The sequence below is a fragment of the Bubalus bubalis genome, chromosome 23 (assembly GCF_019923935.1).
Source record: "Bubalus bubalis isolate 160015118507 breed Murrah chromosome 23, NDDB_SH_1, whole genome shotgun sequence".
Classification (NCBI taxonomy): domain Eukaryota; kingdom Metazoa; phylum Chordata; class Mammalia; order Artiodactyla; family Bovidae; genus Bubalus; species Bubalus bubalis.
In genome coordinates, this window is record NC_059179.1 from 943,427 (window position 1) to 956,706 (window position 13,280).

The 13,280-nt window shown below is 41.9% G+C and overlaps 1 protein-coding gene and 1 long non-coding RNA gene across 6 annotated transcripts in view; both read left to right on the plus strand.

The window, feature by feature from the left end:
- Positions 1-7,516, plus strand: part of IPMK (inositol polyphosphate multikinase) — a 116,464-nt gene extending 108,948 nt beyond the window's left edge. For 2 of the 5 annotated variants that reach the window (XR_006640520.1, XR_006640522.1), the window contains exon 11: positions 7,366-7,515. The gene's annotated coding sequence lies outside the window, so the exon portion shown is untranslated. Of the gene's footprint in view, positions 1-7,365 lie in introns of all 5 variants that reach the window. The other 3 variants (XR_006640524.1, XR_006640526.1, XR_006640525.1) reach the window with 2 other exon arrangements.
- A 2,214-nt stretch (positions 7,517-9,730) lies between these two features.
- Positions 9,731-12,831, plus strand: LOC123465310. The gene is made up of 4 exons (XR_006640531.1): positions 9,731-10,080; positions 10,533-10,557; positions 12,212-12,282; positions 12,708-12,831. It is a non-coding gene; the product is annotated as an uncharacterized LOC123465310 (long non-coding RNA).
- The last annotated feature ends 449 nt before the right edge of the window (positions 12,832-13,280 follow it).

The window sequence follows — 13,280 nt, forward strand, 5'->3', positions numbered from 1 at the left end:
TATTAATAAAAGGTATTATCAAAAATGCTGAGGGATTATTTTTACTGTTTCGTTTATTCAGAGATTCTTCATGAATAAACTACAATGTAAAATGATTAGCAGTGCATGTCTACCAGATCAACAGATTTTCTTTTGTTTATTTTTGCCTTTCTATCAAGAGTAAATAAGCAAGACTAGGCTTTACGAAAAGGGCCTTAATCCCCACAGTTTGTATAAACTTCAGACACTTTTAAAAACTAATTTGCCTTGGAGTACAGTTGCTTTACAATGTTGTGTTAGTTTCTGCTGCACAGCAAAATGAATCAGTTACATATGTACACTCATTTTAGACTATATATATATATAATATATATATATATCTCTCCATTGTATTGACAGAGGAGCCTGATGGATTACAGTCAATGGGGTCACAAAGATTTGGGCACGACTGATTGACTAAGCACAGCACATAGAGTATTGAATAGAGTCCCCTGTGTTGTATAGTAGAGCCTTATTCGTTGTCTACGTTGTATATAACAGTGTGTAAATATAAATCCCAATCTCCCAATTTATTCCAGACACTTTTTCTTGATCTTCTTATTCTTTGACCATCTACTTTAGAAGGTGTGTCAATTCCTTCTCTACCATGATGATGTGTGAACATTTTACAACCCAGGAATGTCTTTCTCGAGAACCTGTGAGCCCGCCTTCCTAAAAGCGATCATCTGAAAAATGGGTCCCTTTATCCCAGTCTGTGTGGAAAGGCAGAAGCTTCATTTCCACAAGTGCCAATGACTAAGCACAAATGGGAAGCTTGAGGCTGAGGGCCTGTGTTATGTTCTCATTAGCTCACTCAGGGTTTACAAATCCCCCTATCCCAGTCACTTGTTTCAGGGGAGTTGAGTTCAATCTTTCTCCTTGCAATAGTCTTGACATTTATCACAATGTCTTGAATAAAGTTTTCCTTGCCTATTTAACTCTTTCCAGTGCAATGTTTTTGGGAGGATCTGTGGCTCCTTTCTATGAACTATAATAGCTAAAGAAAACTGTTACTCTCAAAATCCATAATGATAGGTGCTTCAGTCAGTTAGGGGTGCAGTAACAGAATACCTTGAATGAGGGTGCTTATACAATAATTATTTGTTTCTCATAGTCTAAAGGTTGCGAGTCAAGGTCAGGATTCAGCAAAGTCAGGTTCTAGTGAATGTGTCTTCCTTAGATTTTGCCACCTTCTCATTTATCTTCATGTGGCAGAAAGAGAGAAAGGATGAACTCTATTCCTGTTTTTAGAAAGATGGTAATGTCATGGGGACTCCACCCTCATGATGTAATTACCTCCCAAAGGCCCCACCTCCTGGGACCATCCCACTAGAGGTTAGGGTTTCAACATATAAATTTATGTGGGGACACAGAGATTTAGTCCTTAACAAGAATAGCTCACACTACTTATAGTGAGCAGAATTTAGTTAGGATGTTTGAGGCACTATGCATTTTACAGAGTGATATTCTCTAAGTTGGTCCCGTTTCCTTGTTTTACATAATTTATCCTGTTTAATTATTAGAAATATTCACCAACTTTTATAAATAGTTCTTGAATCAACTATAGGAATACGTTCAAAAAGTCCAATATGTTGCTTGGTCAAAGAAATACAAATATACTTGGCAAATTGGAACTGTAGTAAAACTCAGTGAATTCTCCACCTTTGAAATCATTAATAGGACATAACAAATTTAATCACAAATTCTTTTAAAGTTCTTTAACTAACATGAATTGAACGTGCCCCTCTTTTCTCAGAAAACAACTGCAAGTTCATTATCTGATGAATAGACACATTGTGAATGAAATTTGTTAAAATGACTTAATCATTGATATACCATCATTAGCACTTCCAAAATATTTTCAGGTTTTGAGACATAAATTATCACATGTGCTTTACAAAACACTCAGTTCCATTTATGACTGTATCAGGATATTTCTACTCTATATCATTTCTGGGGGAAATTTTCTATCATTACCCTAAAAAACTAATTAGTCCATTTTGACAAACATCTTTAGAAATATTTAGAATTGTTTAATAGAAAATTTGTCTTTAAACACCTGCTGTTATTTTCCTATTTATTAAAATATTTTTAAAGGAGTACTTGGCCCTTAATAAAAATATAAGTCATACCATCCTTCCCCCTTTCCTTCTAACAACCAAAATAACAAAAATATTTAAATTACTGACGTTTTTGAAAAAAAATATCTTCATGATATAAGTAAAAGTAACCATAATAAAAAGACAGTGATGGGACTTCCTTAGTGGCCCAGGGGTTAAGAATCTGCCTGCCAGTGCAGGGGACATGGATCTGATCCCTGGTCTGGGAAGATCCCACATGCCGCTGAGCAACTGGCCCGTGCACCACAGCTACTGACCCAGGGCCCTAGAGCCTGCGAGTTACAGCTACTGAAGCCTGTGCACCTAGAGCCTGTGCTCCACAACAAGAGAGAAGTCCCTACTCAGGACAGCTAGAGAGAAGCCAAGCATGACGAGGAAGAACTAGCATAGACAAAAACAAATAAACAAAATTAAAAAAAAAATAAAGGTAGTGATAAATTGAAAACACGCTTGCAACACACGACAAAAACGTTCATTTTTGTGAGAAGAATTTACGGGGCTCCAAATAAAGAGTACAAGTGGATACATTAGGTATGAAACTTAATTTTGTTTATAAGATTAAATCTTTGTGGTTTTTTTTTTTTTTTGGAAGGTCTTTTTATTTTATTATTTTTTAACTTTACAATATTGTATTGGTTTTGCCATATATCAAAATGAATCCAGCACAGGTATACATGTGTTCCCCATCCTGAACCCTCCTCCTTCCTCCCTCCCCATACCATCCCTCTGGGTCGTCCCTGTGCACCAGCCCCAAGCATCCAGTATTGTGCATCGAACCTGGACTGGTGACTCGTTTCATATATGATATTATACATGTTTCAATGCCATTCTCCCAAATCATCCCACCCTCTCCCTCTCCCACAGAGTCCAAAAGACAGCAAAAGAGACACTGATGTATAAGATTAAATCTTAGGCTTTGTTTCTTCTAGGGAAGTCTGGGGACCCAGAAAGAGTAGAAATGGGTGGGGACTGTACTAGGGGTGGGGTGGGCGCACAGTCAATATTGTAAGACCTTTAGTGGGACCCTTAGACTAGGGTTAGAGGTCATGCTCCACCAACAGGAAACCTGTCAGCAGTTCTTGCCAGAGTTTGATGAGTCTGGCACAGAGACCTTCTCCACGCACTATCCAGGCCCTCAGGCCTCAGGGCAGGCGGGTGAGATGAGGGCCCAGGACAGTTTGGGGACTGTGTCCCACAGAGTCCCAGAGCCCTCGCCACGGGTGCCCACAGGCCAGATCCAGGCCACAAAGCTGTTGAAGTGAAAGTGAAAGTCGCTCGGTCGTGTTTGACTCTTTGCAACCCCATGGACTATACAGTCCATGGCATTCTCCAGGCCAGAATGCTGGATTGGGTAGCCTTTCCCTTCTCCAGGGGTTCTTCCCAACACAAAGCAGTGAACCTCTCCCCAGTCCCTGCCTCCATGACCTATAAGCTGCAGAGGACGATCTGGGCATGGTCCCCAGAGCCCTGGGCAGCTGGAGGATATGACCCTGGCTACTAAGGAAAGAGTTTCCCAGCTCCTGTCTCTCCGTTCACATTTCCACACTTGTTCCAGCATTGATCGGTTGTCCACCCCCAGGAGGTGGCAGGAGGTTAGGTTGGTGTGCAAGGATCTTACACATCATTTCAGGCTTGCCTCTGTGGTTGGGACTTCTTTCAAAGAGAGTAAGTGTTGTGAACTAAAGATTAACCCAGTTGGAAATTGCTACAAGTGTGTCTCTGCAGCTTAAATGAACAGCCTGAGGCCTGGCTGGGTCCTGGGTGCCAGGCACTGAGAGAGATGAAAGTTGGATGGGGTCTGGGACTTGGCTCTGAGGTGCTGACCACTGAAACCTGCTCCCTCAGCCAGGGCCGGGCACTGGACGTAGGGCCCCGACTGGGTGCCGGATACCCTGCCCGCCCAGGACCCCCTCCTCCTGGCCTGGGCCTGGACCCCAGAGGTAGAGGGTGGTGCCTGGGACCTGATGCTTGCTTTTCAGAACTGAGAGTAGCATTTGTTTTGGGAGGAGGTTTATAGCAACATTAGGGCTTCCCTCTTGGCTCCATCGGTAAAGAACCTGTCTGCAGTGCAGGGGACCAGGGTTTGATTCTTGGGTTGGGAAGGTCCCCTGGAGAAGGAAATGGCGACCCACTCCACTATTCTTGCCTGGAGAATCTCATGGACAGAGGAGCGCGGCAGGCTACAGTCCATGGGCCCGCAAGAGTCGGACTTGACTCAGTGACTAAACCACCACCACCACCACAAGAACATCATGACCTGACCGTGACCTGACCTCAAGAACAAAGACTCTGACCCCAGAAGTAACCAGGCCACTCCCTCAGCTTTCCTAGAAAAGTGCTTTGCTGAAAGTTTTCTGGGTGCTCAGCTTTTTTTGTTTGTCTGTCTTTTCTCCTCGTGTGGCCCTGCAGTAAGGCTTTCTCTCCTCACTGTGTCAGGAGCACAAACTTGTGATCAGTATCAAGATGATATTCCAATCAATAACAGAATTTCTTTTTATTCTCAATGTGTTAGATTTGTCCCTCCTCACCCCAAAATGTTCAGTATCAGCTATACTTGGGGACAGAACATTTTCATTCATATAAATTATTTTCTAATCAGAGAGGAATGTGTGAGCCTGAGATTCAATTTTTGAAATAAAATGTTTACTCTGAAAAGCCAAACATGTGCATAGAATCACAGTAGCAGTTGGACAGTGGCAGTTGAACTCATCCTGTGCAGAGTCCAGTTAATTCTGAAGGTTCTGTGATGTGTGGTTGCCATGGTAATGTGGTGATACACATTCCACATTCAGTGTGTTTGCGAGCTGAGAGCTTCATGTATGGTGGCAAAGAGAAATGGGTAACCTGAATTGTTTGGGAGGTAGGTTCCCACTGCTCCTCTGAAGGCTGTTCCTTCAAATGGGCTGGTTAACCTTTACTGATGAATTTTCCTAATTTTTTTAATTATTTTTCTTTTCCATCACTCTAATTTATCTACAGAGTTATAAATGTGATTTATAGTCTTGTTTTATTCCTTAAATTACATTTTGATTTTCCTGTCAGCTGGCTGCCTTAAATATCTTCCTAGATTTCCAATTTCCCAATGCCAGTTTTGTACACACTCTTACTAGACAACAGATGGAAAGAACTAACAGAGAACCATGACGTCTCCCAAACATCAGACATTATAGTAAAAGGAATTACATCTCAACTCTTCTCAATGCTGCTGCCCAAATCTACAAACACTAGCAGTGTAAATCCTGATGACTTAAAAAGGAAAGAAACTGGGATTTACTGTGGGATTCCATGGGTGGATGTGGGCTGGATCATTGTTTGGCTGTTGCCAAGGAGTTTAGTGAGATGGCATAGTGCTGTTGGGTTGGTAGGATGAACATTGGTCACTGAGGGAAGGAGGGCTTGTCTGTTGATCCTCAAGGAGAATCTAGGGTTACAGTCTCCAGGCTGTGAGGATGGAGACGATTTTCAAAAAGAATATGGGGCTCTGTTGTCTTCCACTACAGGGTCTAGAGCATAATGAGAAGTTGATAGAGTCAGAATTTTAGTGGGGGAAGGTTGAACTCCTGTCCATTCTTAGCTAGCACTTGGTCCAGGCTGCTCAATAATGTGTTCAGATCAGCTGTGAGACTTTGAGCCTCTCAGACTTAGTTAAGCCACCAAAGGCCAGCACAGATGCCCACCTCCCCGGTTAACTCACATTAACTGCTCATCCAGACTTGGTCATGTTAAAGGGAAGCTAATTCTTAGTAGAGCCATCATGTGGCCTTTGGTTAAGAAGGTTCTGAGCTCTGAGCCAACTTGTTGGCCAAACAGACCACTGGTCACTTAGCAAGGTGAACTGGGTGTTGGGAAGGCTGTCCGTGAGATGGTTGAGTGTGTGAAGAAGCTTTGGAGGATGGACAGGGTTGGAATCCTGTGGTCTTTCTGAGGGGCTTTTCTCAGAGGAAACTTGCATTTTGGATCAGGAACTGAAATATAGAGACGAGTGGTAGGAGGAGGATTTGAGCTCTTTTTAAGGCTGAGGCACCTTCTTCAGGGCATCAGCTCTCATCCACAGAAAACTAGGGGCAGGATAATTTGAGTTGGAGGTAGGGTTGTGGTCCTGGTTAAGGGGTTTTAGCACAGGTCTCAGGGGTGCAGGCATCTGTGTCCTCAGGGAACCATCTACAATCCTGTCCCAGATCCACTATTTATTATTGTGTGACCATTGGAAAATCACTTCATCTCTTTAAATTTCAACACCATCTAATGTAACATATGGATTACAGCCCACACTTTGTCCACCCTTCCTCTTGAACAGGGCTGGGTGTCCGAAGAGGTGATAATAGATACTCTCCATGAGCTATAAAAACTTGTTTCTGTGAAAAAGCTGCAGAATAAGCTTCCATCCCCACTTATTGGAGCTATCAAAATGCCCTCTCCGCTTCCAACCACTACTGAAGGTCCATCTTATTCTTGCTATCATTCAAGGTTGAACACTTACAGAGGCATTATGAAGCACCAGTCCTTTACTTTTCTATTTATTTATTTGTCTATTACTATTCTATTTATTTATATATCATGTATTTATTCGGCTGCATCGGGTCTTAGTTGTGGCACAAGGGATCTTCATGACATTGTGCAGATCTTTCCTTGCAGGGCACTGACTCTCTACTTGTGGTGCTTGACCTCAGTAGCTGCAACATGTGGGCTTAATTGTGCAGAGGCATATAGGACCAGAGTTTGCTGACCAGAAACCAAACCCGGTCCCCTGCGTTGAGAGGCAGATTCTTATCCACTGGACTGCCTGGGAAGGCCCTCCTTTATTTTTCTAATATTTTACCTGTATTTAATCATTCTTGGACTCATAATACTAAAAACAGGCCATGTTAACATGTCTCCAACTCAGGACAGGGAACTGAGGCAAAGAGGGATCCATATGTCTTTCCCAAGTACCTGCTTCTCCTAAATGTGATTTGAATCCAGTCCATCAGGCATGGTCACCATGCTCTGCTGAGCTTCTAGGTCTGTTAAATAGAGATATTTGCACACACAGCCAGTCTGTTGGATGTTTTCAGTGCGCATCAAACTGCAGATCTTCCTAAGTCCACCTTGATTCAGGAGGCCTTGCGAGGCATCTGGTGAGGAAGGGAACCAGAGGATTGAATTATGTATCAATTATTATTAGTTCCCAGCTGGTCCTCTGCCGGCAACATGTCGACAGCTCTCACCATTATAATGCATTTCACAGGATGTCTCACCCAGAAGGCGAGAAGAAACATCCCTCAAATGTCAAGAACATCAAGAACCAGCTGGATGAAGAGAGTTTGTTGTTGGCCACATAATAGGGTGCACCCTCTAACTGACTCAACTGAAGGTACTGTGGAAATGTTCTCATTAAGTTTATTCAAGAATGATTATTGTAGTATGTTCAGGGCCTCATATTTAAAAAAAAAAAACAGAAATATTAAGCAATGTTCTTTTATTTCATGTGTTCAAATTGAAACTATATCAGTTGGTACTACTTTAACTATGAAAGGAAAGATGCATTTTAAATTCAGCATTTGCTTCATGCTTAAAAATGGAGATGGTCTCTAGCTATGGTTTGGACATTAGCTAATTTTTTAACACTAGCTGTGATGTGTTCCCCTCTGAAGTCATGTTTCAAGATTTCTTTAAATCATTAGACTTTATTTAAAGCAGGATTACATTGACATAAAAGTTGTATGGATTATACAGAAAATTCCAATATCATATCACTTCAATTTCAGCTATCAAATTCTACTCACAGATAACATATGTGTGCTACATTTTTTATAATTAGTGAGGAAATATATTTTTAGTAATTCAAAGTCTAACATTGTTAGTTCACCTAACATTCACACTTTGTATTGTTACATTCAGTGATATTTTAAATATGCACATTTAAATTATAGTACCATACAGAAATCTACACACTAATGTTTACAGTGTGTTATTAGTACTTAAATACTAGAAACAACCCAAAGACCATCATGTGATGAATGGATAAATGAAATGTGATATGTACTCAGAATGGAATACCATCCCACCATAAAATGTTGAAATATGCTATAAAATGGATGGGCAATTTAACACAAAAATTTATTATAGTTAGTGAAGTAAGGCAGGCACAGAAAGTCAAATATTGTATGATTCCACTGGTTTAAGGTACACAGAATAGGCTAACTCATGGAAGCTGGAAATAGAAATTACCAAAGCGAGGAGGCAACAGAGAAGGTGGATTATGACTTAATGGGTATAGAGGTTATATTGGATCTGATGAAAAAGATGTAGATGGTGTTGATGGGTACACTAAATTGTGAATACAGAAAAATCAAGATTGCCAGGAGAAATACCAATAACCTCAGAAATGCAGATGAAAGCACCCTTATGGCAGAAACTGAAGAAGAACAAAAGAGCCTCTTGAGGAAAGTGAAAGAGGAGAGTGAAAAAGTTGGCTTAAGGTTCAACATTCAGAAACCTAAGATCATGGCATCTGGTCCCAGAAATCCATGGCAAATAGGTGGGGAAACAGTGGCTGACTTTATTTTTCTAGGCTCCAAAATCACTGCAGATGGTGATTGCAGCCATGAAATTAAAAGACGCTTACTCCTTGGAAGGAAAGTTATGACCAGCATATTAAAAAGCAGAGACATTACTTTGTCAACAAAGGTCCGTCTAGTCAAGGCTATGCTTTTTCCAGTAGTAATGTATGGATGTGATAGTTGGACTATAAAGAAAGCTGAGCACCAAAGAATTGATGCTGTTGAACTGCGGTGTTGGAGAAGAATGGACATTCTCTTGGACTTCAAGGAGATCCAACCATTCCAACCTAAAAGAGATCAGTCCTGGGTGTTCATTGGAAGGACTGATGTTGAAGCAGAAACTCCAATACTTTGACCACCTGATGTGAAAAGCTGAGTCATTCGAAAAGACCCTGATGCTGGGAAAGATTGAGGGCAGGAGGAGATGGGAATGACAGAAGATGAAATGGTTGGATTGCATCACTGACTCAATGGATATGGGTTTGGGTGGACTCTGGGATTTGGTGATGGACAGGGAGGCCTGGCGTGCTGCGATTGATGTGGTCACAAAGAGTTGGACGTGATTGAACAACTGAACTGAACTGATGGAACTTTTTAATTCTTAAAAATTATGAAAAGAATAAATACAATTTATTTTTTATAACAATGCTCAGTCCCTAATTTATCTCTGTGAGCCCATGGACAGCAGCACACCAGGCTTCCCTGTCTTTCACTATCTTCTGGAGTTTGCTCAAATTCATGTCCATTGAATCGATAATGCTATCCAGATATCTCATCCTCTGTGGCCCCTTCTTTTCCTCCTGCCCTCAGTCTTTCCCAGCATCAGGGGCTTTTCGAGTGAGCCTGATCTTTACATCAGGCGGCCAAAGTATTGAAGTTTAAGCATCAGGCCTTCCAATGAATGACCATGATTGATTTCCTTTATGATTAACTGGTTTGCTCTCCTTGCTGTCCAAGGAACTCACAAGAGTCTCTTCAGTACCACTATTCTAAAGCATTAATTCTTTGGCACTCAGCCTTCTTAATGGTCCAAGTCTCACAAGTGTACATGACAACTGAAGCATAGTGTGATTTTTAGTGCTTCCCTCTGTCAGACCGAGTTTCAAGTTGATCAGGTTCCCCTTAGCCAGAAAGCTTAAGGCTCTCTGACTCATTTCTGAAATGTTCATCTCCTTTGCCTTCCTCCACCCATGAGAAAAATTGTCCAACAGATTTCAGCTCACACTTATTAACCACCCACATCCACACACTCCCCCGATGTGTCCACATTAACAGCGTCTTCTTGATCAGCATCACAAATGTCCTGACAATTCCTCTATGTCCTCCTAGAGCTCCCTGCGGACCAGCTTGAGGAGCTACCTATTTCAACATTGGAGGGAGAGGCTCTGCCCAACTCCATAGTAAGTGCCTCCTATTCATCTGAGATAAAAGTGTTGCTTCATGACTGTATTTTCTAGCTGAATTCAGATAAAGGTTCAAAATATTCAAGGCAGTTCATATAAACAGTTTTTAATTTGATGGATGAATTTCTCCTAGCAGATAACTTTTTCAAAAGGATGTTTTTCAAAAATGACACATTAATTAAAAACTGGAATCCGGAACAATTTCCTCAGCAGAAACTGTTCTTTCCTGAAATGAAAGTTTTAATTACTGGTGAAAATGAGCTGGAGAGCGTTCTTCCAGGAGGAGCTCCAGCCTTCCCACAGGTGTCCTCCATGTGTTCTTTTGGGGCTATGGACTCAATGGCACATTCCCATTTGGTTTTCTGAAAAGAAAAAGAGAACAAAAGACCTGAATGCACAGTACTCAAGATGCTGACACCCTCACACTGTTTTCTTCTTTCTAATTGCAGGCACGTGAACAAGCCAGTGAACATGGTAATTATTCAGGGATCATCCCTCTGATGAAAATAATCTAGTTGATGAAGGTGGCAATCTCTTGCCAGCTCTGTTTGGAGAGTCGCTCTGATGCTGGATTCCTAAAGGGGGTGAAGGGAGGGGGTGCAGATAAGAGACTGATCTCCCAGAAAAGAAAATGTCTGTGCTCTATGGTACCTGGAAACAACTACCTCATTTAGATGCGTGGGTTTGGGTCCCATGTGTGAGCCCATGCAGTGTGATTCTAAAGCTGTCTGTGTGTGTTTCCTCAGGATACATTTCCCTCTTATAAAGCACAAGTCAACTGTGAACTTTCTAAACACTTCTCATCACACTGTGCACTGGCTATAGATTACCTAGTTCTTTCTTCATCTCAGTCATTCCTCAAGTTTGGTTAATATTCATTTTGCTGGAATGGAGATGGTGCTGAGAAAAATGGACCAAGGTATTGACCTCCTAAGTGGAAAAGGATAAACTGAGAACCTCGGGGTGGTCCCAGTGTGTCTGCTCTGGACCCGTAACCTGCACTTATCACTCAACCATGGGATCTTCAGTCATGGATCAAGGGGGTCCCAGCATCTACGTTTATGCTTGGAGGTACTAGAGCTCCAGAGGTCCAGATTGTGCCCATCATTGTAAGATGGGCTCAGTGGTCATGGAACCCAGGGCAAACATAGGTGGATTATCGCCAACATTGGCACAGTCATTATTGTGAAAGGCACCTTGGGATTCCTATCCTCCTGGTCAATTCAAAGATCTGAAAGTTGTGTTCCCTTGTTTAGACAGTACAGGCCATATCTGATGGTGCTAGTGTCATTGCTTAACCAAGAGCAAAAGCAGATTGTCATCAGGGAGATATTTCATTGTACTGGGTGACATTACCTCACACTGATTAAACCCTGTAGTAAACACTCAAGGGATATTGTCAAATAAACCTCAGAGTGGAACGTGATAGTCTAGTGACCATGACTCTTGTTGTAAATCTCATGCACAGCTGGGTCAGAGATCCTCAGGTTTACTCCATGTATCCTCTACATAATGAACTGTCCCACTAAAAGTATGACTTCTGTGAGTGTGAACCGCCACTGACTCAGTGGACAAGCAAACATTGTTTGGAAAATCAAACCTGGGAAATAACATCTCATGATTGATAATAGCTATTTGCAAAGGTAGTATTGAATTCAGTCTTCTAACAAGAGTTTTCCTTTAATCAAGAATAAAGTCTCCCAGACTTGGTAGGTACAATAGCTGAAACAGCACATCCTGAGGATGCAGTGATCTAGGAAGAAATCCAGAAGATAGGTGTGATTTACCAGAAGCTCTAAACAGAAAGGAGGTTCATGGGTCTAATTTTACACCAAAAAAAGAAAAGAAAAGAAAAGAAAGCTGGCATGAATTGTAATGTTTCACATTTCCCCATTGGTTTGGTTATCACCAGTTAAATGCAGCCAATCTCTTTCATTGCCTTCGTGCTTGTCTCCTTGGTTGTACTTCATCCAGCAAGGAGGAGGATTCAAGAGCAGCTCAGTCCATAGTTACTAACCTCTCTCATGTACACATTCCACCCCATGTCCCATCAAATAAACACACAAAAAACCTGAGATCTTTGTAAGCAGCCTCTCCTCTGTCCTGATGGCCTTCTGTTTCCTTCTAGCTCCCCAGGAGCACCTGGTGTTGGAACTGCCCCAGCCCGGGGCTGAGGATCCACCTCTGCCACCCCTGGAGGTAAGCTCAACTGTCTGTGTCTCACAAAGGCTGCTGCTTCACTTCTTTATGTTTCATTCAGCGAAATACAGTTATAGTAATCTGACAGTGCATATTAGCACTTATGTATACAAATCCTTGCTGGTGAAATATTGACGTTAATTCTGTTACCAACACGGACCTGATTCAAAAGGACACTAAAAATACCATCAATTACGACTGTAGGTACTTTCCTCAGTAAAAAATTTTTCCTCCTGGAAACTGAAAGATCTTAAGTGAAAGAGCCCAGCCTTTTCAACAAGGGTCCTCTCTGTTTTCTTTTGGAACGATTAATTTTTTAAAGAGTTTAGTTACCTGAGGAAAACAAAAAATCAGATAACATAAAAGTTACTGCAGAGAACACACGATTCTGCCACCCTCACACTATTTTCTTCCTCTTATCACAGGCAGCCGGAGCAGCCAATGAACATGGTAAATATTCAGCGACCGTCCCTCTGCTGAGGAACAATTTAGCTGATGATTGTGGGGCTCTCTTGCCAGCTAGCTTTGCAGAGTCACCCTGATGCTGGATTCCTAATGGGGTTGAAGGTTAGAGCTTCTGAGAAGAGGCTGATCTCAAGGAAAGAACAATGTCTGTGTTCTATGGTCCCTGGAAACAACCACATCATTTAGATGACGTGAGTTTGTTTGAATCAGGGTTGGGGGCCCGTGTGTAAGCCCCTGCGATGTGATTCTGAAGGTGTGTGTATGTATGTTTCCTAAGGTGTAGTTTCCCTCTTATGCAGCACAAGTCCCCTGTGAATTTTCTAAACTCTTCTCATCAGCACTGCACACTGACTATACATTACCTGATTCTTTCCTCAACTCAGTCTCTCCTCAAAAGCCAAAGTGAAAGTCACTCAGTTTGTGTCCAACTCTTTGAGGCTGTGTGGGCTAGAGTCCATGGAATTCTCCAGGCTGGAATACTGGAGTGGGTAGCGTTTCCCTTCTCCGGGATATCTTCCAAACCGAGGGATCGA